The sequence below is a fragment of the Microcaecilia unicolor genome, chromosome 10 (assembly GCF_901765095.1).
Source record: "Microcaecilia unicolor chromosome 10, aMicUni1.1, whole genome shotgun sequence".
In the NCBI taxonomy this organism is placed as follows: domain Eukaryota; kingdom Metazoa; phylum Chordata; class Amphibia; order Gymnophiona; family Siphonopidae; genus Microcaecilia; species Microcaecilia unicolor.
Genome location: NC_044040.1, coordinates 216,660,318 through 216,686,439, shown reverse-complemented (window position 1 = coordinate 216,686,439; position 26,122 = coordinate 216,660,318). Strand labels below are relative to the sequence as shown.

Sequence of the window (26,122 nt, the reverse complement as noted above, 5' to 3'; positions counted from 1 at the left end):
ATGTGAACGATTACAGGAGGACCTTGCGAGACTGGGAGAATGGGCGTGCAAGTGGCAGATGAAGTTCAATGTTGACAAGTGCAAAGTGATGCATGTGGGTAAGAGGAACCCGAATTATAGCTACGTCTTGCAAGGTTCCGCGTTAGGAGTTACGGATCAAGAAAGGGATCTGGGTGTCGTCGTCGATGATACGCTGAAACCTTCTGCTCAGTGTGCTGCTGCGGCTAGGAAAGCGAATAGAATGTTGGGTGTTATTAGGAAGGGTATGGAGTCCAGGTGTGCGGATGTTATAATGCCGTTGTATCGCTCCATGGTGCGACCGCACCTGGAGTATTGTGTTCAGTACTGGTCTCCGTATCTCAAAAAAGATATAGTAGAATTGGAAAAGGTACAGCGAAGGGCGACGAAAATGATAGTGGGGATGGGACGACTTTCCTATGAAGAGAGGCTGAGAAGGCTAGGGCTTTTCAGCTTGGAGAAGAGACGGCTGAGGGGAGATATGATAGAAGTGTATAAAATAATGAGTGGAATGGATCGGGTGGATGTGAAGCGACTGTTCACGCTATCCAAAAATACTAGGACTAGAGGGCATGAGTTGAAGCTACAGTGTGGTAAATTTAAAACGAATCGGAGAAAATTTTTCTTCACCCAACGTGTAATTAGACTCTGGAATTCGTTGCCGGAGAATGTGGTACGGGCGGTTAGCTTGACGGAGTTTAAAAAGGGGTTAGATAGATTCCTAAAGGACAAGTCCATAGACCGCTATTAAATGGACTTGGAAAAATTCCGCATTTTTAGGTATAACTTGTCTGGAATGTTTTTACGTTTGGGGAGCGTGCCAGGTGCCCTTGACCTGGATTGGCCACTGTCGGTGACAGGATGCTGGGCTAGATGGACCTTTGGTCTTTCCCAGTATGGCACTACTTATGTACTTATGTACTTATGTACTCTTCTTCCCGCGAAGGCTTCGTTCGTGCAGGACGTCAGAAACAGAACAAAGCCTTCGCAGGAAAAAGAGGACCTCCTGGGCTGGCGGGGATTGGGGTCCCCCGCCAGCAAAGGTAGCTCATGGGGGGGGAGGGTTGGCGGCAGGAGGGGGGTTGAGAGGGTCGTCGGCAGGGGTCATCAAAGTTGGTGGTGGCAGTGATGGCGGCGGCGGCGGCGGGGGGGGTCAATGTCAGCGTGGGGGGGTGTCGGTAATGGTGGGTGGGCAGGCAGGGGGGTCGGTAGTGCTGGGGGGCTGCTAAAATGTGCCCCCTCATCTCAGGCTCTGGCCCCCCTCCTGCCGAAGTCTGGCTACATCCCTGGTGCATACAATATCCCTATAGGCGCCTACATGGTTAGAGTGCGCATTAATCGTAGGCATGTTAAAAGTCTTAGTAAACAGGGCCCTTGATCTTGCAGAAATACGCTCATGGCTTATCTCTTATAATACCTTGTAGCTTGGGTGTCTGCCTCTGCCAGTTACATAGTAACATAGATGACGGCAGAAAAAGACCTGCATGGTCCATCCAGTCTGCCCAAGACAAACTCATATGTGTATACCTTACCTTGAATTTGTACCTGTCCTTTTCAGGGCACAGACCATATAAGTCTGCCCAGCAGAATTTCCCGCCTCCCATCACCGGCTCTGGTACAGACCGTATAAGTCTGCCCTCCCCTATCCTCGCCTCCCAACCACCACCCCCTCTTCCCCCCACCTGCTCCGCCACCCAGTTGTGATAAACAGCGGCAGTCACCCAAGTAATAATCAAATGCATTGCTATGAAACATACAGAAAACAAGGGTGGGTGGGTGGGAGGGAGGGAAAAAAGCCGCCTCCAAGGAGCAAGAAGAAAAGCCCTGCAACTCGGAGGGGGCTTCTGTAAATAGTGCCCACTTGTCCTGCCTTGCTAGAGCAGCCTGACTCATTACAGCCCAGTATTCGAGACGGGCTCTTGAAATTAAACTTAAACAACCAGTGTGGCTTGCCCACCATGCTCCCATTATTTACCTGACTGCCCCCCCAGCCTCCCCCCCCCCCCCGGCTGAAGCAATCCCAGCCTGGATCAGATGAGTCGCCCATCCCAAGGTTCACGTTGTCCCTCGAGACAGGCTCTCAAATCGGTTCCGTTAGTCTATTTGTGCTGCGTTAGGCTCACGTAAGCGGACCCCTAAAATAACATCACCAGACAAGCCGAATGGCATCAGCCAATGAACACCTATACCATGGATTCTGGCATTTCTCACCTTTTAAAAGCAGAAATTTAGGGACTGGAATGCACTGGAGTGATTCTGGTGTTCTTTTAGCCATCTGTTTGAAAGCTTAACATGCTTTTTCCATTTAATTTAATGCCATTATTAATCACAATTACTGAAATAAACAGATGACACCGAAGTGCAAGAAAATTCAATAGAATAAAAGAATCTTTTTAATCCTTTCTTTCTATTCACTGGTGCCCCATCTCTTTCAGGATCCAGGATCCACTGGTCTTTAGAATCCACTGTGGGACTGTCCCCCCTCCCCCACCAGCCCCCCCCCCCTCCCTCTGTTCCTCAAAATCCTGTCTTTTGTATTGTGCTGTCCACAGTTTACCAGGCAGCAGTTTGAGACATTTTTGACTTTAAGGAGAAATCATTCAGCCCCGATCCAATGTTCAACCCTGCTCCGAACTGCTGCCTTTATTCTGTCACCGCCTGTGAACGAAACCTTCCAGGTCTCAGTTTCTGCAAACTTGGGAGATGCCTCTGCTTATTCTACACCCAAACCAGCCAACCTGACAGTGTCGAGCCTTGTGTGAAGTCGCTCAAAATCAATGTTAAAACCTTTGCTGCCGAAGAAGTAAGATGAAAGGCACAGACCCCATCAGATTTATTGGAAAACGGCTAAATCTCCATAAATATTAGATTGCCTGCCCCCCCCTCCCCCTGGAAGAGCCGGTGTCCCTGGCGCTGGGATATTTAAAGCAGCGATTTGCAAATAGATCAATAGAACCGAGAAGTTATTTGTCTCTTCTTCATATCATGAAAGGGCGATCTATAATCTCCAATCGATGATATAACTCCCCCCCCCCCAAGTCGAAACTTTCTGCTCCAGAAGAGACCATCAGAAACCCATTTCAATGCCACCAAAGCGTCCACGTCCAATTAAGACACTGAAATATCCCGTTTCCACTACCGTGACTTAATGCTTTCAGGTTTTTTTTTTTCCTATTTGGCATTTTCAACGTTGTTCCCCTCATTGAACACGGCTGAAAATAGGACGTACGTTCAATGTCTCTTATTATTATTATTATTCGTGGAGAGACGTTTTTGTGTTCGTATCTGAAGCCTCAGTTCATTCACTTTTAGGGGCACCTGTTTTTTGTACCACATTTCCACTCTCTAATAGAGACGGGGTTTTCAACCTTTTTTTTTTTGCGTGTGTGTCTGAGCAAATTTGTCTGTAAAATGAAGCGGCAAAAGCCTGTCCAGATCTCTCTTGGCCGAATTGCTGTGCTCTTTATACATAGATAAAATCTCCAGGTCTAAGGATCGACACAGTAACCAGGTCTAAAAGGCTCAGCAACTCTCTACTTCCACCAGTGACCACCATCCTTTGATTAAAGACGGAAAGAAACTAAGTTCAACTTTGGAAGGCTTGGTCTCACTGCATCCATCTCTCTTCTGAACAGCTCAGAGGACCCCCCCCCCCCCCTCAGCTCTTCCCCAGTTCTGTCTGACATTTCTGCTAGTCCAGGGAACAATTTTAGGCGGAATAACTCAATGCACTGGCAAAGTTTCTGGATCACTAAACCTCGCCTCGATTGGGCTCAGCCTAGCTGGGAAGACGTAGCCCAGACCTACCGCCCTGATCTGACTGCAAACGGCACAGAGAATGACAAGCATTAATCACACACACACACACTTACCAAGAAAGCTGAAGTTAAAGGAGGAAATGCATTAGAAACTGAAGACTTACAATGAAAAAAAAAAAGATTGAGAAAAGCTGTAAGATCCAGGCAGTGCAGCGGGGACAGATCTCAGTTCAACGCCACAGTCACAGCTCGCCCAGAGGCTGGATCAGCTCGCCTGCTCCAAGCATCTACCTGCCCCAGTGCAATCCTACTGCAGCGTTTGGCGAGAGGAGAGGAGTGGGCTGTCTGGGAGGGGGAGGGGAGTCTCTCCAGTGCTAAAACCCTCCGCCCAGTGCAGACCACGTGAACACTAAAGAGCATTACTATGCAAAGGACCCCAGGTCTGTGCTCTTGCCACGGAGAAGTCTCTTAGCTCATGCTCCCATTTTCTGAAATGAGTAATAAGATTGGAAAGAAAGAGAGAGAGAGAGAGAGGAGAAGAAGGCAGCGAGCCCGGAGCTGCCCTTGCAGTTGAGCACTTAAGTCTGGCTGCTGGCTCGGGGTCCGGTGGGCTGCCGGTACCCCCCTCCCCTCCCCAGAACCTCTGCCAGGACTTCACTGGGCACCTGGGCTCTCGTGCTTCCAGGGCAAAGCAAGGTCACATTCAGATTCGGCCGTGACAATTTAGTACACGTTTTGCCACAGTAAGATAGAAAATGGTTAAAACAGTGATATAACAACCGTGCGATGCAATTCGGCCGCCCGTAGTGAATTGCACGTTGTGAACTGACTCTGCCACCGATCAGCCGGTAAAGAAAGTTCCCCTTTCTGTCTTTATTTCAAAAACTTGAGTGTCCTGGAGTTTGGCAGGGCCGTTGACATAGTGGGACATAAGGCTGGAACAGAGGCGCCCCCCACCCCCAATTCTGAGGTTCCTCAGGGCCTCCGAGAAAGCTTTTGCGAGTTATGCAGTCACCACTCGCTCCCCATCTTTGCAAACATTCGTGGTTCTGGCATTTACTTTCCAAGGTCTTTTGCTGGTTATCGTATCAGATTGTAGCAGCTTGGAATTGACATCAGATCGTGCCATCATTATCTGAGGTTTCAGCAAGCGCTTAAAACTTTGCTTTAGGTCTCGATTGTTGATGGGATTTTCAGAATATGTTTGAATATCCGCTGCACTTGTCTGATTGGGTTCCGGCTTCTTTAATTGCAATCCTGTATTCGGCGGACTGTAAGACCTGGATGTAAAGTACCACAGATTGCAGACAAGCAAGAAGCCCTCAGCGGGGCTGAAAATCAAGCGCAGATCTTTTCTGTTCCTTCTTTCAAGACAAGTGACCATAAAGAAAAGCTGCAGACACTATATCTGTACGTTTACAGGGTAAATTTATTTTTTTTATTATTTATTTACGGTTCATTTCTACCCCACATTTTCCCACAAATGCAAACACAATGTGGCTTCCATGAATTACAAAAGTTAAAAGATACAACACATGAATTTAGCAGTAGAATAAGGATAAAACGTTAGCAGCAATTAGGATGGCTAAACAGCAGAATTACTAATGGAATACACTTGTTCAAAAAGGTACGTTTTCAGCAGCTTCTTGAAAAGAAGGTGGTCAGCTTGCGATTTTAGGTACAGGGGAAAAGCGTTCCAAGTCTTCGGGCTGGAGTAGTGGAAAGTAGAGGCAAAAAGAAGCTTGTATTTAACACCCCTACAAGATGGATAATGTAGTTGTAAAAAGGTGCGTGCTGTTGTGATGGCATTTCTAGGTGGGAGATCTATGAGAGGAATCATGTATTCCGGAGCTAAGCCGTAGATTATTTTATGTGTCAGAGTGCAGATCTTGAATGCACTCTCTCCACACCTGACATCACTGCGGAAACCCAGGCCAAAGTAACGGCCTGCTTATCCGACATTGCTGCCTGGATGTCCAACCGCCACCTGAAACTGAACATGGCCAAGACCGAACTTCTTGTCTTCCCACCCAAACCCACTTCTCCTCTCCCTCCACTCTCTATCTCAGTTGATAACACCCTCATCGTCCCCGTCTCATCTGCCCGCGACCTCGGTGTCATCTTCGACTCCTCCCTCTCCTTCTCTGCGCACAACCAGCAGATAGCCAAGACCTGTCGCTTCTTCCTCTATAACATTAGCAAAATCCGCCCTTTCCTCTCTGAGCACACCACCCGAACTCTCATCCACTCTCTCGTTACCTCTCGCCTTGACTACTGCAACCTACTCCTCACTGGTCTCCCACTTAGCCACCTATCCCCCCTTCAGTCTGTTCAGAACTCTGCTGCACGTCTTATCTTCCGCCTGAACCGATACACTCACATCACCCCTCTCCTCAAGTCACTTAATTGGCTTCCGATCAGGTACCGCATTCAATTCAAGCTTCTGCTACTAACCTACAAATGCACTCGATCTGCAGCCCCTCCTTACCTCTCAACCCTCATCTCCCCTTATGTTCCTACCCGTAACCTCCGCTCTCAAGACAAATCCCTCCTTTCAGTACCCTTCTCCACCACCGCCAACTCCAGGCTCCGCCCTTTCTGCCTCGCCTCACCCCATGCGTGGAACAAACTCCCCGAGCCCATACGCCAGGCCCCCTCCCTACCCATCTTCAAATCCCTGCTTAAAGCCCACTTCTTCAATGTTGCCTTCGGCACCTAACCTCTACACCTCTACCCAGGAAATCTTGACTGCCCCAACTTGACATTTCGTTCTTTAGATTGTAAGCTCCTTTGAGCAGGGACCGTCCTTCTTTGTGTATTTTGTACAGCACTGCGTAACCCTAGTAGCGCTCTAGAAATGTCAAGTAGTAGTAATAGAATGCGATTCTTTCTCTCACAGGTAGCCAGTGTAGATTGAAACGTAGGGGCCGCGCAGGAACCATGCGCGGTTTGCCCAAGATGAGTCTTGCAGCAGTATTCTGGGCAAGGTTTGAAATCATCCTCTTCAGCCCTTCCCGCCCTCAAAACAAAACCCTGACCTTTGCGTCAGAGATGTGCAGTCCAGTACTCCTAGCACTTAGAAGACCCACTCTGCAAATGCCATTAAAAGAAAGTTTACTGATATTTGATAGACTTAGATTGCTCTTCAGTTAGGTTTGAGCAAAGGAGCCTCCCACAGATCTGGATTGTATTGTGCAGGAAAGGCCTCAGTACTGGTGTCATTTCCTATGAAGAGCAAAAAAGCAGCAACAACACAAAAAGTGGAAAGAACACAAAAGTCCCAGGACATGAGCAAAGCAAAAACACATGGAGTGGATCAGGCACTTCTGAAACACACGCAGGACTCTTAATGTGAAATGAAAGCTGTGTATTTCAAATGACTCCACACGGTTACCAATGTTTCGGCACTTACATGCCTTCCTCAGGAGTCTGTACAAATCTGGATGGCTGAGGGGAGATATGATAGAGGTTTATAAAATAATGAGTGGAGTGGAATGGGTAGACATGAATCGCTTGTTTACTCTCTCCAAAAATACTAGTACTAGGGAGCAGGCAATGAAGCTACAAAGCAGTAAATGTAAAACGAATTGGAGAAAATATTTCTTCACTCAACTTCTAATTAAACTCTGGAATTTGTTGCCAGAGAATGTGGTAAAAGCAGTTAGCTTAGCAGGGTTTAAAAAAAGGTTTGGCTAGCTTCGTAAAAGAAAAGTCCATAAGCCATTGTTAAAATGGACTTCGGGAAAATCCACTGCTTATGTCTAGGATAAGCAGCATAAAAGGTATTGTACTGTTTTGGGATCTTGCCAGGTACTTGTGACCTGGATTGGCCACTGTTGGAAACAGGATTCTGGGCTTGATGGACCTTCAGTCTGTCCCAGCATGGCAATATTTATATACTTATGCATTGAAACAGTCTGCCTGGTATCCAGTCTCATCGGTACCTTGGGTCATAGCTGCCATGAGATCTAGGAGTAGACTTCATCTGGGGAATAGTGTTCCTGAACACCAGTGATCACGCTCCAGTGGGAAGGGAGGGGCAAACTGCATGTTTTGGCCTGGTGTCCAGATGGTAGTTAAACCTTAGACCTAACTATGTGAGCTGGACTGTGGACACCGATGAAACCTTCTGAGTTCCAAATAAAAAGATGTCCCTTGGGCTTGGCTGCCCAAAACTAGATCTAAGTCTATTGAGAAGTCTAGTATCTCACCTTCTTTCCCTTCTTCCCCATGTCCAGCATCTCTCCTGTTCCCCCCCACTCCCCACCATATCTAGAACATATCTAGAATAGAAAAGCAGGAAGAGAGAAAATTGCATAGCATGAAAGGGTGACAGAGACGGGAAATAAAGTCTCTTCTGTAATATGTGGTCCCAGTTCATCAGGCTTTCTATTTACAATATCTGCAGCTCTTTCCCCTGGGGTCCCCAAATCTTTCAGTGCTGTGTAGTTTGGGGCAGATTCGGGAAAGCGCATCAAAAAGTAGGTGCAAGAAATATGGGTACTAAGCTCCAGCCTGCCCTTGGTACAAAATTGCCGTAATAGAATAGAGTGTAAGTTGGCCAACCTTAGATGTGAGCATGTCCATCATGTCAAAGGTTGGTGGAAATGGCCACACCTCAAAGTCCAAGACCTTCAACTATCTAGGACTGTTGGGAATCATTTTAGTGGAAAGAATTTTTATTGACCATATAAAGAAGATACAGTCCAGCAAGTAAATACTTGAGCAGTCCAATATTTTACAATAGTGCAAATATTCCCTTCCCTGACCCCCCCCCTGTTTATTTTTCTCATAATGGTTCAACATGTTATTGAGGTCAGCAAAAAGTTAACAAACAGAACAATAACTGGATATTTATTTATTTATTTATTGCATTTGTATCCCGCATTATTCCACCTTTTGGTAGGTTCAATGTGGCTTATGTGGAACAAAGTGGATCGGTTACAAGAAATAAGGAACCTTCAAGATATAAGGATATAAGGAAGCATTGGCCAACTAAGGTAAACTGTCAAAACCAGGTAACAACACCCATCCCTCTTCCTTCCCCTTCCCTTTCCCTAAGCCACCCCCCCACCCCCACTTTCCCACAAAAAAACGCACTCCCACAATTGAATCATTTGAATAAAGGATCCTGCTGCTCTTGGTTTCCTTCCTGTTTTGGTCATTCCCACTCTGTTTGCTCTGGATTTTGCCAATTCTGGGATTTGTGGTTCTTTCTTTTGTTCTTGTGCAGCTAAAATTGGCAGTTGCGTTGCGTAACTTACCTGCACAGCTGCAAGACACGCCCCTGATCTGTCCAGGGACATTCACTCTTGTAGCTCAGTGCAATAGCATTTAGGTGCTATCCGGACGATATTTAAAACCATTTAACCGGCCAGGAACTGCACCTGGCCGGTTAAATGCCACTTAATCGGTTATCTACCAATATTAAACAGCAGATAGTCGGCTATTTCTCACTGAATATTGCCAGTTAGCACTTAGCGAATAGCTGGTTATATTTGTGCGCAATATAAGTGGCTTTCCACCAATATTCAGCACATTGCTGGCTACATTTGGTGGCCAAATTAGGCTGCTGAAATAGCAGGCTTACCTTTGGCTGGTATCAACTTAACCAGACAGTCCTGAATATGGACTTGGCTGGTTAAATTGAAACCAACCAAAAAATACCCGGATATGCAATGCTGGTCACTGGAAACAGTCCGATTGAATAACTGGGCTCAGCACCGACCACAGGAGGCAGCCTGGCTACCTCTCGCGGTCTGAATATGTTTATAGAATAGTGGCTAACTGCAGTTACGCACGTAACTAGAAATTAACACCAATTAAGGGCTAATATTAGTAGTTAAGACTAGCTGATGCTATGGGCACATATAGAAGATTGCACTGTGGTCTAGAGATATGCGACTTAAATTGAGCGAGAACAAAATGAAGATTGTGTGGTTTGGTTTAGATCATTCCAACACTCCACAAGTCATTTTATTGGATGATGGACAAACTCTACAGATTGACGAAGAATCTAAAGTTCTGGGTTTGATTCTTGACTCTTCGTTATCTATGGAACCTCAGATAAATAATGTAGTTCAGAAGGCGTATTTTAAACTTAAGTAACTCTGATTATTATGTTCATGTTTTTTACAGGATCACTTTAAGGCAATTGTTTGTCAATTTTAGCATTGTTGGGTTATGGTCACTCTTTATATTTAGGTGTAACCTGTAATAGAAATTGTAAACCGCATAGAGGGGTATAATCGAACAGGGGCGCCCATCTCTAAGGGCGCCCATCTCCGGGGATGGCCCCGGGAAGGGGCGGAGCCAACCGTATTATCGAACAAGATGGGCATCCATCTTTCGTTTCGATAATACAGTCGGGGCCTGCCAAATCTCAACATTTAGGTCACCCTTAGAGATGGTCTACCTAAATGTTGAGATCGCTGGACTTAGAGATGGCCGACCTCGGTTTTCGACGATAATGGAAACCGAGGCCGGCCATCTCAGAAACGACCAAATCCAAGCCATTTGGTCGTGGGAGGAGCCAGCATTCATAGTGCACTGATCCCCCCTCACATGCCAAGACACCAACCGGGCACCCTAGGGGGCACTGCAGTGGACTTCAGAAATTGCTCCCAGGTGCATAGCTCCCTTACCTTGGGTGCTGAGCCCCCCAACCCCCCCCCCCAAAACCCACTACCCACAACTGTAGAACAGTACCAAAGCCCTTAAAGGGTAAAGGGGGCACCTACATGTGGGTACAGTGGGTGTCTGGTGGGTTTTGGAGGGCTCCCATTTACCACTTCAAGTGTAACTGGTAGGGGGGGATGGGCCTGGGTCCGCCTGCCTGAAGTGCACTGCAGTATCCACTAAAAACTGCTCCAGGGACCTGCATAGTGCTATGATGGAGCTGGGTATGACATTAGAGGCTGGCAAAAAATGATTTTAAATTTGTTTTGGGGGGTGGGAGGGGGTTGGTGACCACTGGGGGAATAAGGGGAGGTGATCCCCGATTCCCTCCGGTGGTCATCTGGTCAGTTAGGGCACCTTTTCAAGGCTTGGTCATGAACAAAAAGGGACCAAATAAAGTCGGCCAAATGCTCATCAGGGTCGTCCTTCTTTTTTCCATTATCGGCCGAGGACGCCTATCTCTTAACCACACCCCCATCCCACCTTCGGTACACTGCCAACACGCCCCCTTGAACTTTGACTGTCCCTGTGATGGAAAGCAGTTGAGGATGGCCAAAATCGGCTTTCCATTATACCAATTTGGCCGCCCTTAGGAGAAGGGCGCCCATCTCCCGATTTGTGTCAGAAGATGGGCGCCCTTCTCCTTCGAAAATAAGCTGGATAGTCATCTCAGGGTTTACTTGGGTATATCAAGTGCAGAAAATAAAAAAACAGCAAAGTGTATTTCTAAACTTCAGCTAGTCCAGGTGAGGCCCCACCTGGAGTATTGTGTTCAGTTTTGGAGGCCGTACCTTGCGAAGGATGTTAAAAAAATGGAAGCGGTGCAAAGAAAAGCTACGAGAATGGTAAGGGATTTGCGTTCCAAGACGTATGAGCAGAGACTTGCTGACCTGAACATGTATACCCTGGAGGAAAGGAGAAACAGGGGTGATATGATACAGACGTTCGAATACTTGAAAGGTATTAATCCGCAAAAAAATCTTTTCCGGAGATGGGAAGGCGGTAGAACGAGAGGACATGAAATGAGATTGAAGGGGGGCAGACTCAAAAAAGATGTCAGGAAGTATTTTTTCACGGACAGGGTGGTGGACGCTTGGAATGCCCTCCCGCGGGAAGTGGTGGAGATGAAAACGGTAACGGAATTCAAACATACGTGGGATGTGCATAAAGGAATCCTGTGCAGTAGGAATGGATCCTCAGAAGCTTAGCCAAAATTGGGTGGCGGAGCAGGTGGGGGAAGAGGGGTTGGTGGTTGGGAGGCGAGGATAGTGGAGGGCAGACTTATACGGTCTGTGCCAGAGCCGGTGATGGGAGGCGGGACTGGTGGTCGGGAGGCGGGAAATACTGCTGGGCAGACTTGTACGGTCTGTGCCCTGAAAAAGGCAGGTACAAATCAAGGTAAGGTATACACATATGAGTTTATCTTGTTGGGCAGACTGGATGGACCATGCAGGTCTTTTTCTGCTGTCAGTTCTGCAGCTCGATTGATTTATTGCAGGTGTAAGTTTGAGAGAGTTTCTCCCCTGTTGACCAAACTGCATTGGTTACCTGTTCAGGCTAGGATTTATTTTAAAGCAATTTGCTTAGTTTTTAAATCTTTATACGGTGTTTGTCCTGGAGATTTATCAGACACATTTAAGATTTTAAATAATAGTTCCACATCTCAATTATGTAGCTATTTAATATTGTTTTTTCCATCTGTTAAATCTATTCGATTTAAAACAATTTTTACAAATTCTTTTTGGTTTTCAGCAATTTGCCTATTGAAGAATTTTTTTTTGCTTTTCTTTTGAAGACTCATTTGTTTTCTTGGATGATGTCTATTGAAGTTGTTATGTAATTCTTCTATTTTTTTACATTTGTTTTTGTAAATTCCCGATGTATGTTCAGTTTTTACATTGTGTAACTTGCCTTGATTCCTTAGTAAGAGAGTTGGCGGTTACAATCGCCTGATAAGATATCATAACCTTTGTGTGGCTGGGCAAAGGGGTAACGTGTTCTCCTGTTATCGGAAGTCCAAATTAATATTGATTTCATCTGTTAATAAGACAAGAAGTCTGTGTCAGGCCCTGGATGCACTCTGTTCGGTTCTTTTCTGAGGATGTTGAGAGGATGGAAGTTGTTCTAGAAATGATACCAGTCCTGCAGTACAAACCTTAAACAAAGAGGCTTCAGGAATGATAAATGAACTTTCCAGGAAACAGGTGGGAAACGGAGAATGTGATAGGAACATTTATTTTTTTAGATTTTGCTCACACCTTTTTCAGTAGTGGCTCAAGGTGAGTTACAGTCAGGTACACTGGATATTTCTCTGTCCCAGGAGGACTCACAATCTAAGTTTGTACCTGAGGCAATGGAGGGTTAAGTGACTTGCCCAAGATCACAAGGAGCAGCAGTGGAATTTGAACCAGCCACCTCTGGATTGGAAGACCGTTGCTCTAACCACTAGGCCACTCCTCCACTCCAGAATCTTGTTATTCTTTGGGGTTCTACATGGAATGTCGCTACTTTTTGAGATTCTGCATGGAATCTTGTCTCTCTTTAAGATTCCAGAATCTTATTTATTTATTCTGATTTTGCTCACACCTTTTTCAGTAGTAGCTCAAGGTGAGTTACATTCAGGTACACTGTATATTTCTCTGTCCCAGGAGGACTCACAATCTAAGTTTGTACCTGAGGCAATGGAGGGTTAAGTGACTTGCCCAAGATCACAAGGAGCAGCAGTAGGATTTGAACCGGCCACCTCTGGATTGCAAGACTGGTGCCCTAACCATTTGGCCACTCCTAGCATTGAAATATCATTTTCACCAGGCAAGGAGAGAAGCATTTTTCATAAAACTGGAAATTCAGGGATGATTTTCCATGCTATGAAGATGGAGGGAAACCTATTAGAAATATAAAGATATACATCTTTACTGAGATGTCAGGAATAGTCCATCAGGAAAGGTGGCACTAACCAAGACCATGAGAGAATTCAAACACTTGGCACAGAGACATAGGGGCAGGGCTGGGGCAGGTTTTGGTAAAGGAATGTAGAAACAAGGGTGAGCATTTGTTTGTTAGATTAATTTAATAGAGAGAGTGGGGCTAATGGCTAGAAAGGGAGGGGGATGACCAGACATGGAGCACTGTGAGAAGAGGCAACTGGCTAGACTGGGTGGGCCAAGTAGCTTTATCTCGTTCAGCCTTCACTCCTCTCTGCAGTTCCACCCCTCTGAAGGCTACCTGGTTCCCGTTCTTTCTCCCCCAATAAGAGGGGACCTGCCAGAATCTGGTTCCCTGGGTTTAGCTATTTAAGCACCCAAATGAATTTCAAAAGTACATCAAAACCCAGGCTAATGCTAAGCTGCATTGCAGATGACTGCAAAGATAAATAAAGCTGAGTGTCCCCAGTGAGTGCAGCAATTCGGGAGTTACAGCTCTGTAATTACAGCAGGAATCCACTTTACTTTCCTCTGGAAATCAAACATGTGCAGAAGGGAAAAACCTCCTTTCACTGCTGGTGCTGTCAAGCAGATACTGAAGAACACACCTAGCCAGTCAGAGGCTGTTCCTGAAACTTCCTGTGACTGGATTTCATTCATATCATTTGTTGATTTTATATAATTCATCCTGCAGTGACTGGCATTAGGTATAACACAGGCAGGTACAGCTGCCACAGAGCTCAAGCATTACACAGGCATGTACAGCTCCCACACACAGCTCAAGCATTACACAGGCAGTTACAGCTGCCACAGAGCTCAAGCATTACACAGGCAGGTACAGCTCAAGCATAACTTAGGTCAGACAAATTGGAGAAAATATTTTTTTGCTTAATCCACAGTTAAACTGTGGAATTTGTTACCAAAGAAACAGGGATTGCCCAGTGCCTCCGTTTCAACCCCCTCTCCATGCCTAAAATGGGCTCACAACAGAACCAGGACAATTCCTCACAAACTCACCATACAAAATAATGCCTGATTCTGGTTTCATCTCAGTAACAGCAACATAAACTCTCTCCAACACCAAGCACACGTGTTAAAAAAACAAACAAACAAACTACAAAAGTCACCCAGAACCCACATGAGGTGGTTAAAATCTGAATTTCATCCCCACTTTTCGGCATAGTCCAGTGTCTCCCATTCCTTGTGCCCCAAGTCCAGCACTTCCCCTTCTCATGCCTTCCCTCAGGTCCATATCCAGCATTTCTCCTTCCCTTCTCTACTTTTTTAGTCCACCATCAGCTCTTCTCCACTCTCCTCCCCCCTCCCCCCCCGTTTAGCATCTCCCCTTCTCTTCCCCACTCCTCCCTGACAGGCATCTTTCCCATATCTCCCAGTATCCAGCATCTCCCCTTCTTTTCCCTATATTTTCCCTCGCAGGGTCTGCTTCCTCCCCTCCTCTGCTGCTGCTTTCCTGTCTCTGCTCATACAGCCCTTATGTAGTTCAATGTAGTGTGCATGGTATGGGGTCTCTGAGCAGAGTCACGCACTCACCGGGGGAGATGCTAAAAGTCACCGTTAACATCCACCTACGTAAATAGCCACAGCTGAACTTACCGAACATGGAACGGTGATCAATGCTCAAAGGAAATCGCATGCAAATGAGATACGTGGAAAGTCTAAGTGCAGCCTGGTAGAGACAGCGCCTAGCACATGCACAGAATGGTCTCGCGGTAAGCGTCGATGTTCTGCATATGCCCAAGATAAAAAAGGAAAATGGTAACTGTGAGATAGACTTGTAAAGAGTGTGTCGCTATTGCAGCAAGGTTTTATAGCGAGAGAAAAGGATCTTGACAGCCTTTGTGGCAGCGTCTCCTGCCGTAAAGCAAACCTTTTTGCACGCACCATAGACGGATGTCATCTGTGTTCATGAGGATTGATTCGTTGTTTATTTATTGTTCCACGTGCAGAACACACACACACACACACACATATATAATACACGCACATGGACCATTTCCTCACAGACAATACACGGACAGGATACATTTTCCACATGCATGCAGGTACTATTAAAAAATGATACTTGACATTTCGTTCTTTAGATTGTAAGCTCCTTTGAGCAGGGACTGTCCTTCTTTGTTAAACTGTACAGAGCTGCATAACCCTAGTAGCGCTCTAGAAATGTTAAGTAGTAGTAGTATCAGAGTGCTCCACCGAGAAATTGCCCTACTGCAAAGACAGCTCAGACCTGCTGGATAATTTTGAACGTTACAGGTAGGTGCTCCTTCCTGTTCATTGCTCAGAAATGTCTCTGCATCACACGGAATGCTCATTTTAATACAAATGAATGTGCATTTTCATTGATTCGCATAGCGTTTTCATTCATTGCTTTTGCGAATGGTAAAAGCAGTGCCGAGACGCTTTGTGCATTAGACACACAATCACGTGTGCTAAACCGGCTAAAACCAGTCTAGATGAAATGGCACAAGCCTGGTTTGCTTTGAGCATCTCCCCCATAGTCAGTTGGGTTCCATCCCCCTCTATTGCAAACATCCTGCTGGTGGGGCAGGACCCTGCACTCGGAGTGTTGTTTTTGAGCACTTTAGGACAGCCTGAGCAGAGGTAGGGAATGGGTGATAGCTAGGGTTACCATATTTTGTCCTCTGAAAAAGAGGACATGTGTCCCGCCCCCCTGCCCCACCCACGCCCCGCCCCTGTCACAATTTTCCCTCCCCTCCCCCCATCACCTCCCCTCCTCTTACTTACTATCTACTGCCCTGGTGGTCTAGTGACCTCTTCGGGGCAGGAAAGAGCCCCCTCTTTCCTGCCCGGAGCTCTGTCCTTACCCTGCATCCTGTTGCTGTGACGGTCTCGGGATTCAAAATGGCCGCCGAGATTTGAAGTCTCACGAGGCCGCATCAACTCTCGGCGGCCATTTTGAATCCCGAGACCGTCACAGCAACAGAATGCAGAGCAAGGCAGCGCTCCGGGCAGGAAAGAGGGGGCTCTTTCCTGCCCCGAAGAGGTCACTAGACCACCAGGGCAGTATATAGTAACTAAGGGAAGGGGAGGGGAGAAATCCAGACAAACAGGCGGACTGGCAAAACCCGTCCGGACACCCGGACATGTCCTCAAAAACAGGACATGTCGGGGTAAATCCAGACGTATGGTAACCCTAGTGATAGCAGCAGAGAACAGAGCAGGCCTTATCCTGCTGCTCTACTGCCCCTGAATTCTGCTGCCCTCTGCCCAGTAGTTAGGCTGGCCCTGCAGAGCAAGTGATGAAGATTGAAGATGGTTAACATAGCTGGTTTTATAGGGGATGTAGACAAGTTACTTGAGGAAAAATCTAGAAACAATTATTAGCCAAACGTGATGGGATCCTGCTGGGTCTTTGTGATCTGGATTGGCCGCTGTCAGAACCAGGATGTTGGAGATGGAACACTGTTCCCTCTAAGCTGAGCAGAGTCCTTCAACTACATTGCTGCCAGTGTGTGTGTGTTGGGGGGGGGGGGGTGGAGTGCTTATATACTGTGTTTTCAATCACCAGAGACAGGCAGATTCGCTAGAGTCCTGCAGAGCTTGCTTGTCCCTCACCATTGAAAATGTAATAGTGAAACAGCGCCACCCTCTGGCAGGACTGTACGTGGAGGACTCCCACTCAGGAACAGTGCTTGCTGGTGGCCTTTGGTATACTCAGCATGGAACATCTTATGAGGCAGGCAGGTAAACTCCTGGAAACAATTTAATGCAGATTCCCATATAAACAGCTCAGCTCCTCCCACTTAGCCATCTCTCTCCTCTTCAATCAGTCCAAAACTCTGCTGCGCGACTCATTTTCCGCCAAAGTCGCTATGCTCACATTAGCCCTCTCCTCAAGTCACTTCACTGGCTCCCTATCCGTTTCCGCATTCAATTCAAACTTCTCTTGCTGACCTGTAAGTGCATTCACTCTACCACTCCCCAATACCTCTCCACTCTTGTCTCTCCCTACGCCCCCCCTCGGATACTCCGTTCCGTGGATAAATCTCTCTTGTCTGTCCCCTTCTCCTCTATTGCTAATTCCAGACTCCGTTCCTTTTATCTCGCTGCACCTCACGCCTGGAATAGACTTCCCGAGCTTGTACGTCTAGCCCTGTCTTTGACCGTTTTCAAGTCCAGGCTAAAAGCCCACCTCTTTGACACTGCTTTTGACTCCTAACCACTACTTACTTGCCCTGTACCCCACCTCTTTAGTTCCCTTACCTCTTAATTGTTCTGTCTATCTGCCTGTCTTATCTAGATTGTAAGCTCTTTGAACAGGGACTGTCTTTTGTGTATGGTGTACAGCGCTGCGTATGCCTTGTAGCGCTATAGAAGTGATAAGTAGTAGTAGTAGTAGCTCCTGGAGATCTGAGACCTCATCTGAACTGTTCTGTTATATCTATTGCTGTGGACCTTCTGTGGGACCTGCTCTTATATATGTCAGTAGACTGTCACTGTGACCATTATCATATTCCTAAATGAATAAATAATTCCAGGCATGTGGTCCAGGTTTTCTGTTAAGGTTCTCCACCTTCCAAAGATTCTTCTTGCATTTAGAACATTTTAGGTAAAAACTTTTACACAGACCCTCCACATTCCCTGCCTGGAATATCCTGGGATATGGCTGTGACCCTCGTGCCCGTCTCTGGCACACATTCACACCCTCCCTGCTATTCATGGACCAGAAATCCCCTACTGGTGGTCTGGTGTTTTCCAGGTTTGAGCTCCATCCCCTCTTACTCATCCGACGCCCCTTCCCCTATTACTAGTGCTTGTCTATTATCGGTACAGATCAGGGCACCTGGTCCCTTCAGATGCTGCCCCTACTACCAGCAAAATGCTCTCAGACAATAAAGGACAGCAAAGATAATAACGTAATATACCTGTAAACACTGGAGAGAAACCAGCTTTCAGAACCCATAAAGGAAAAGCTATCTTGTCCTCGTCAAGTGCTTAATCTATATGGCTACTGAGAAAATGCAGATGGTTAGGCTGGTATCAAGTATCAATTTATTTGATATACCGCAAATCAAAAGCATCTAAGAGGTTTACAAAAAGAAGATATAACATGGGGCGAGGGGAAGGGTAGACCCAGTAACATTACATGCTACCATCGGAGGGGCACAGTTTCATTATAACAGGAACTGCTCTTCTCCTAGCCTTGACTTTCCAATTGTGACAATTGTTGATATCTATCCAGACCCATTGTCACCTCGCAGGCCACGTTCTTCTATTCCTCTGTGACATCACACTCACAACCTGTTAGGATTAACCGTATTCCAATGTTACAGGAGAAACGTTAGCATCCTTTGAGTACCTTCTTGTTACCAACTCTCCACCACCCTTCCAGCAGCAACAAGCCCAGAGTTTGAGTTGATTTCATCTTCTTTCCTCCTCCCCAGACTGCATCCATTTCGAGAGCGTTGCTGCTGTTTTGAGCCTAAAACCTCATTGTCATTTCAGTAGGCTTTCATCACCACACTCATCAGATATCCCGACCCCCTGAGGCAGGTGGCTATTCCGCTGAAACATGGTCCCAGGTCGGGTCCTTTGAGAGTATATATGCGGTGCTTTTTGTATGGCTCATACCCTTGGCATCCCGACTCATTTGTGAAGGATCATAGTCCAATCCCTACTGCTTTTTGACTCCCTCCATTCTTCAGATGGAGGGGGTCTGACCTCCTTGCCACTTTGCTGTTCCTGCACCTCAGGTTTGTGTCTTTATGCATATATTCAGACACATCAGTATGGATGGACAGATAGACAGAAAGACAAACCGACCCTTGATGAAGTGCGCCTACAAGTGAGTTAACTTGAGCTTCTTCCGTGGAATCTTGTAGGAGTCATCGGCATTTCTTCTGCAAACACTTTTTGACTCTCTGTAGCATCACAGTCTCTTTCGTGGACAAGGTGTGTATTTAGGTAGTCAGAAGTTCTCAGTAAAGGTACTAAAAATAAAGAACAAACCATTAGAATGGCATGAATATTATTATAAAATGTAAGACCTGAGTCGTATTACTTAATTTATTTGTCAAGGCAAAATTAACTTATCCAGTAATTATAACCCAACTATAAAACCATAAAATTATCATTTCCCAGCTTCGTTTATGAGAGCAGAATTTAATACCTATATTATTAATCCAATAAGATTTTCCTTTGTATGATATTATAATGCTTGTTCTTCAGATACAAAAAGAAATAGTCATAAAGACGGAAAGTAGATTTTACTCACGACCATATAATAATGTTTAAAATTAAGAAAAAATATTGTCATGGTGTAGGTTGAAAAATCTAACTAATTCCCTTTCCCGTAAAGTTGAATACCCTGATACAGTTTTTGGGGAGAATCTTTCCCAATGACTCATAATACAAAGCAAACCAGACCTCAATTAGAAAAGAAAAGAAAAGCAAAAGAAGCCGTAATATAATTTCCATTCAATTCAATTCAATGTGAGCAAGTGCAAGGTGATGCATGTGGGAAAAAAGAACCCAAATTATAGCTACGTCATGCAAGGTTCCGCGTTAGGAGTTACGGACCAAGAAAGGGATCTGGGTGTCATCGTCGATAACACGCTAAAACCTTCTGCTCAGTGTGCTGCTGCGGCTCGGAAAGCGAATAGAATGTTGGGTATTATTAGTAGAGGAGTGTGGTAGCCGTGTTAGTCCACTCTTAAGGTTATCAATAGAAATCAAACAAAATAAAACATGGAAAAGAAAATAAGATGATACCTTTTTTATTGGACATAACTTAATACATTTCTTGATTAGCTTTTTCTTGTTTAGCACATTTGCTTATTTCCGATCTGAGGAAGAAGGGCAACCTTCGAAAGCTAATCAAGAAATGTATTAAGTTATGTCCAATAAAAAAGGTATCATCTTATTTTCTTTTCCATGTTTTATGTTGTTTGATTTCTATGGGTATTATTAGGAAAGGTATGGAAAATGTTAGATTATTTGTAGTAAATAATTAGCAGATTTTAGTACACACAGCTTCAGCTTTAGAAATGTTAATTTCTTTCTTCATCTCTCTCTCATACACCCCAGAATAATTCACTGCTGAGTCACTTTAAAGTTGAAGTAACAAAACATCTGTTTACTCACAGTTTGTAGTTAGATTATAATCAGACAGGCTTATATATACATTTTACTATACATTTGTATTATCAGCTCCTTCCATGTGCTTAGATGGTAATGGATGCTCACACCACCATAGATCCTCTCAGGTTAGGAGAGATCATGAGCTCCATGTGCTCCATGTGCTGCATGTGCTGCATCTGCTGTGTCTAACCCCCACAGGAAGTTGCATAGCTGTGTGACCTCTCTAAGTAATTCACATCAGAGGTCACAGAGTAATCACAGAGAAATAATAGGTGACAGGCAATGCATGCAAAATACAATTACATTCCAACAAACCCCTTCTCATGCATAACTGTCATGCAATTATTTATTCATACAAAGTCCAAGCTTTATACGCAGATTTACAAAATGTTCTCTGGGTAACGGTTTGGTCATGATGTCAGCTGTCATCTCACTGGTGTGACAATAGTGTAGACTGATGACCCCTTCTTTTGCCAACTCTCGCACGTTGTGGTATTTTGTTGCGATGTGCTTGGTGCGTGACTGAACCTTGTCATTCTGTGACAGTCGGATGCAGCTCTGATTATCTTCCATTATCTGGATTGGTCTCTGTTCAGCTATTCCAAAATCCAGCATAAGTTTTTCAATCCACATCAGTTCTCTGCACGCTTCCGATACGGCCACGTATTCAGCTTCTGTAGAAGACAAACTCACAATACTTTGTTTATGACTGGCCCATGAAATTTGTACATTTCCATACATAAACACATATCCACTTGTGGATTTATAATCAGAATGATCCCCTGCCCAATCTGAATCACAGTAACATATTAGTTTTGGATTACTATTGGCTGAAACCTTTAATTTACAATCAATGGTACCCTTAAATACCTTACCATCCTTTAACTGCAGTCCAATCTGATTTGGTAGGTGAGCTGACCCTTCTGCTCAAAATTCCTACTGCATTTGCTATATCAGCCCTGTATGTGGTAGCTAGATATAAAAGCTTACCTATGGCTGATCTATATTGGATGTTATCTGGTAAAGGTTCTCTTACTGTTTCATCCTTCAGAAAATCAGTGATCATGGGAGTGCTTACAACTTGGGCATCTTGCATACCTAAACTTTCAATAAGCTCATTTATTTTCTGCTTCTGGCTTAGAAGATAAGAACCATCATTTTGTTTCTCAATTTCTATACCAAGATAGTATGACACATTACCAAGTTCTTTTATCTCAACATTGTGGTTTAAATATTTTACAATGTCCTTGTACTCTTGCTCACTTTTGCTTGCAATGAGCAGATCATCAACAAAAGCTAAAATGTATGCATATTGTCCATTTCTGCACCTAGTGTACAAGCATTTATCTGCTTCACCTTGCTTAAATCCTAAATTTGTCAATATTTCATGCAATTTTTCATTCCAACATTTTGCACTTTGCTTTAATCCATAAAGACCTTTGTTTAATTTACACACTAGCTGTCTTTGTTTTGTATTTATGAAACCTGTTGGTTGTTCCATGTACAAGTCTTCAGTTATATCTCCGTGAAGAAACGCTGTTTTCACGTCAATGTGGTTGACTTGCATGCCTTTTGAGACTGCAATGCTCAGAAGTGTTCTGATTGTCGTGTGTTTCACTACAGGTGCAAACACTTCATCAAAATCTTCTCCATATTTTTGAAGATATCCCTTTGCCACTAATCTGGCTTTATACCTTTCCACTTTTCCTTGTGCATTCCTTTTTAACTTGAATACCCATTTGCATCCTATAGCTTTCTTGCCAGGAGGTAATTTTGTAAGAATCCAAGTATTATTTTTATCCAATGCATCAATTTCTTCTTGTGCAGCTTTATGCCATTCAGCAGCTTCTTCTGCTGGCATTTTCTCAATCTCATCCCATGTTAAGGGCTCTTGAGCTTCTGCTGACTTTGTTAAGTAAGACAGTCTTGGGGGTGGAACACCTTTGTTTTCCCTGGATGAGCGTCTGACAACAGGTTGGTCTGACCTTTCCGTATCCTCTAAATCTGAGAGTCCTTCTCCAATTGATTCCCCTTCTCCAACTGTACTGTCTTCTTCAATGATCCTTTCTGTGTCTGCTTCCTCTGCCTGTTCCTCGTTAGATACAGGTGAGTTGCTTTCAGACATCTGCCTTGGTATGGCATTTATATACACTGGCATGTCTATTATGGTTCTAGTTTCATATTCTGGATGATAAGGCTCATCTGGGATAATCCAGCCTTTATCAACCCTTTTGTTTTCATCAAAATATGTAACATGTCTTATGCCAACAATGCCAGTTTTCAGATTCAAAATTCTATATCCTTTGTGTCCTGGAGCATAGCCAACTAAAATGCCCCTTTCTGTTGTGGAATCCAGCTTATGCCTTCTTTGCTTTGGTACATGAGCATATGCTGTACTTCCAAATGTTCTTATGTGTGACAGGTTTGGCTTCCTACCATGCCATGTCTCATGTGGTGTGCGCTCAGCGCCTTTAGTTGGCATTCTGTTTTGTAGGTACACTGCTGTGAGAATGGTTTCCCCCCATAGTCTTTTAGGGAGATTTCTATCTGACAGCATACATCTGGTCATTTCCACAAGTGACCTAAATTTTCTCTCTGCAACAGAATTTTGCTCTGGTGTATAAGCTACTGTTGTGATATGTTGAATGCCTTCTTGTTCTAGAAATGTGTGCATGCTTTGTGAAGTGAACTCACCACCATTGTCGGTCTGAAGAACCTTTGGTTTTCTTTCAAATTTATTGCTCACCATGGCTACGTATTTCTTCAGCATGTCTGTGACTTGACTTTTCTCTTTCAGCAAATAGGCCACACAATATCTAGAGAAATCATCCAAGAATATTAGCACAAATCTGTTATTTCCCAATGATGGGATATTAAACGGTCCACATAAGTCACTGTGTATTAAGTCCAGCACTTTATTACTCCTATTTCCTGTGTATGCAGGAAATGAGGGTCTCACACCTTTTTGAGTAACACAGTCTATGCATTTCTCCATTTTACCAGCATCTGCACTTATCTGAATGCCGGTGGCCAGTTGCTTACTGTAAAGATCCTGGATCACCTTACAATCACGATGTCCCAGGCGGCGGTGCCAGATTTCCAGACTACATTTACCATCATTCTTCCTTACTTGCGCCATATGTGAGGCTTCACCTGAAATGCTCAGTTTATAAACATCATTATGCATAAAAGCTTCAGCATACACTTCATCATTTTTAGAGATTGTGCACTTACTATTTTCAAAATGAATCGCAAATCCCTTCTTATCTAATGTAGATACACTAAGCATATTGCAAACTGCTTGGGGAATATACAAGACATCACTTACAGGAATTTCTTTAACTTCATTAGACACTTTGCATTTTAAGAATCCAATACCTTTTGCTTGGATCTTAGCAGTCCCTGCGTTTGCAGTTTTAAGAATACCTTCCTCTGGACACATTTCCTGAAAGAAATTCTTACAATTGGTTAAATGGCATGTGCTCCCTGAATCCAAAATCCAAGTACTTTCATTTGAATTATTATTTACCATAGTCAAAGATTTTTCTGCCATTAGAAAGCCCTTGTGTTTATCTTTGTCCTTCATACATTTCCTGGTTTGAAAATTCTTTAGTTCCATTGGCTTAGGTGAGCTAGAGGGAGTGTTTTGTGTTTCCTTACACCATTTAGATACATGTCCCTCCTTTCCACATGAGTAGCAAATCAGCTTGCCCTTGGGTGGAGTTTTCCCATAGCTCCGCCTTCCTCTGTTCTTTGCCAAGAAATTTGTTTCATTTCTCTCTGACTTGCTTTGAGAACACATCTCCTCAGAATCATTTATTATGCATTCCTGCCTTAGTTTTGATGTTGCCTGTTCAAAAGATTGCCCTTCAATGGCCTCATTTACAGACCTAAAAACATCAAACTTCTTTGATAGTGAGGTAAAAAGAAATGCTCTTTTCAATGCATCACACATGGGAATTCCAGAAAGTTCTAGCTTTTGAAATGAAGACATAAGATGCATAATGTGATCATTACATTTACTTTTATCCCTTAATTTGGTTTCATTCAACTCTGCCAGCCAAATTGGTTGCTGCTTTGCATATGTAGTTGCATACATAGTTCTCAGTTTATATAAAATGTCCTTTGGTGTATCTTTTCCCTCCACTAATATGGCTTGTTTCTCTGAGAGAGCTTCCAAAAGCATGCACTTCACATAATAGTTTGCATTGTCCCATTCAGCCATATTTTCAGCTGTTCTGTCTTGGTCTAAGCATATATCTAATCTTTTTGCTCGAAGGAGACATATGAATCTTAGTTCCCACTGCCGATAATTAAACTCAGTTAATTTAGGCACCTTGAGAGAATAGAAAAATGGTGAATTTCTTCCCTCAGCCATTTTCTTAGCCTTCTGTCTGCTGTGTGGGGGGAGAGAGAGACAGACTGAATCTTTCCTTTAAAACTTAAGAGAAAAATGTGGCCTTTTTTTTTTTTTTTTTGCCTGGTAATATTTCTCTTCTTTTTCAATTCCTGGACCCTGGGCCCATAACCCTTTTGTTAGATTATTTGTAGTAAATAATTAGCAGATTTTAGTACACACAGCTTCAGCTTTAGAAATGTTAATTTCTTTCTTCATCTCTCTCTCATACACCCCAGAATAATTCACTGCTGAGTCACTTTAAAGTTGAAGTAACAAAACATCTGTTTACTCACAGTTTGTAGTTAGATTATAATCAGACAGGCTTATATATACATTTTACTATACATTTGTATTATCAGCTCCTTCCATGTGCTTAGATGGTAATGGATGCTCACACCACCATAGATCCTCTCAGGTTAGGAGAGATCATGAGCTCCATGTGCTCCATGTGCTGCATGTGCTGCATCTGCTGTGTCTAACCCCCACAGGAAGTTGCATAGCTGTGTGACCTCTCTAAGTAATTCACATCAGAGGTCACAGAGTAATCACAGAGAAATAATAGGTGACAGGCAATGCATGCAAAATACAATTACATTCCAACAGAAAACAGGTGTGAGGATGTTATAATGCTGTTGTATCGCTCCATGGTGCGACCGCAGCTTGAGTATTGTGTTCAATTCTGGTCGCCGCATCTCAAGAAAGATATAGTGGAATTGGAAAAGGTGCAGCGAAGGGCAACGAAAATGATAGCGGGGATGGGACGACTTCCCTATGAAGAAAGACTAAGGCTTTTCAGCTTGGAGAAGAGACGGCTGAGGGGAGACATGATAGAGGTATATAAAATAATGAGTGGAGTGGAACAGGTGGATGTGAAGTGTCTGTTCACGCTTTCCAAAAATACTAGGACTAGGGGGCATGCGATGAAACTACAGTGTAGTAAATTTAAAACAAATCAGAGAAAATTTGACTTCACCCAACGCATAATTAAACTCTGGAATTCGTTACCAGAGAACATGGTGAAGGCAGTTAGCTTGGCAGAGTTTAAAAAGGGGTTGGACGGTTTCCTAAAGGACAAGTCCATAAACCGCTACTAAATGGACTTGGGAAAAATCCACAATTCCAGGAATAACATGTATAGAATGTTTGTACGTTTAGGAAGCTTGCCAGGTGCCCTTGGCCTGGATTGGCTGCTGTCGTGGACAGGATGCTGGGCTCGATGGACC

The 26,122-nt window shown here is 44.3% G+C and overlaps 1 protein-coding gene across 1 annotated transcript in view; it reads right to left on the bottom strand.

Moving 5' to 3' along the window:
• The window catches only part of ECEL1 (endothelin converting enzyme like 1), an 81,944-nt gene extending 77,888 nt beyond the window's left edge, over positions 1 to 4,056 (bottom strand). Inside the window, exon 1 of the mRNA XM_030216268.1 lies at positions 3,891 to 4,056. The gene's annotated coding sequence lies outside the window, so the exon portion shown is untranslated. The remainder of the gene's footprint in view (positions 1 to 3,890) is intronic.
• Between the last annotated feature and the right edge of the window lie 22,066 nt (positions 4,057 to 26,122).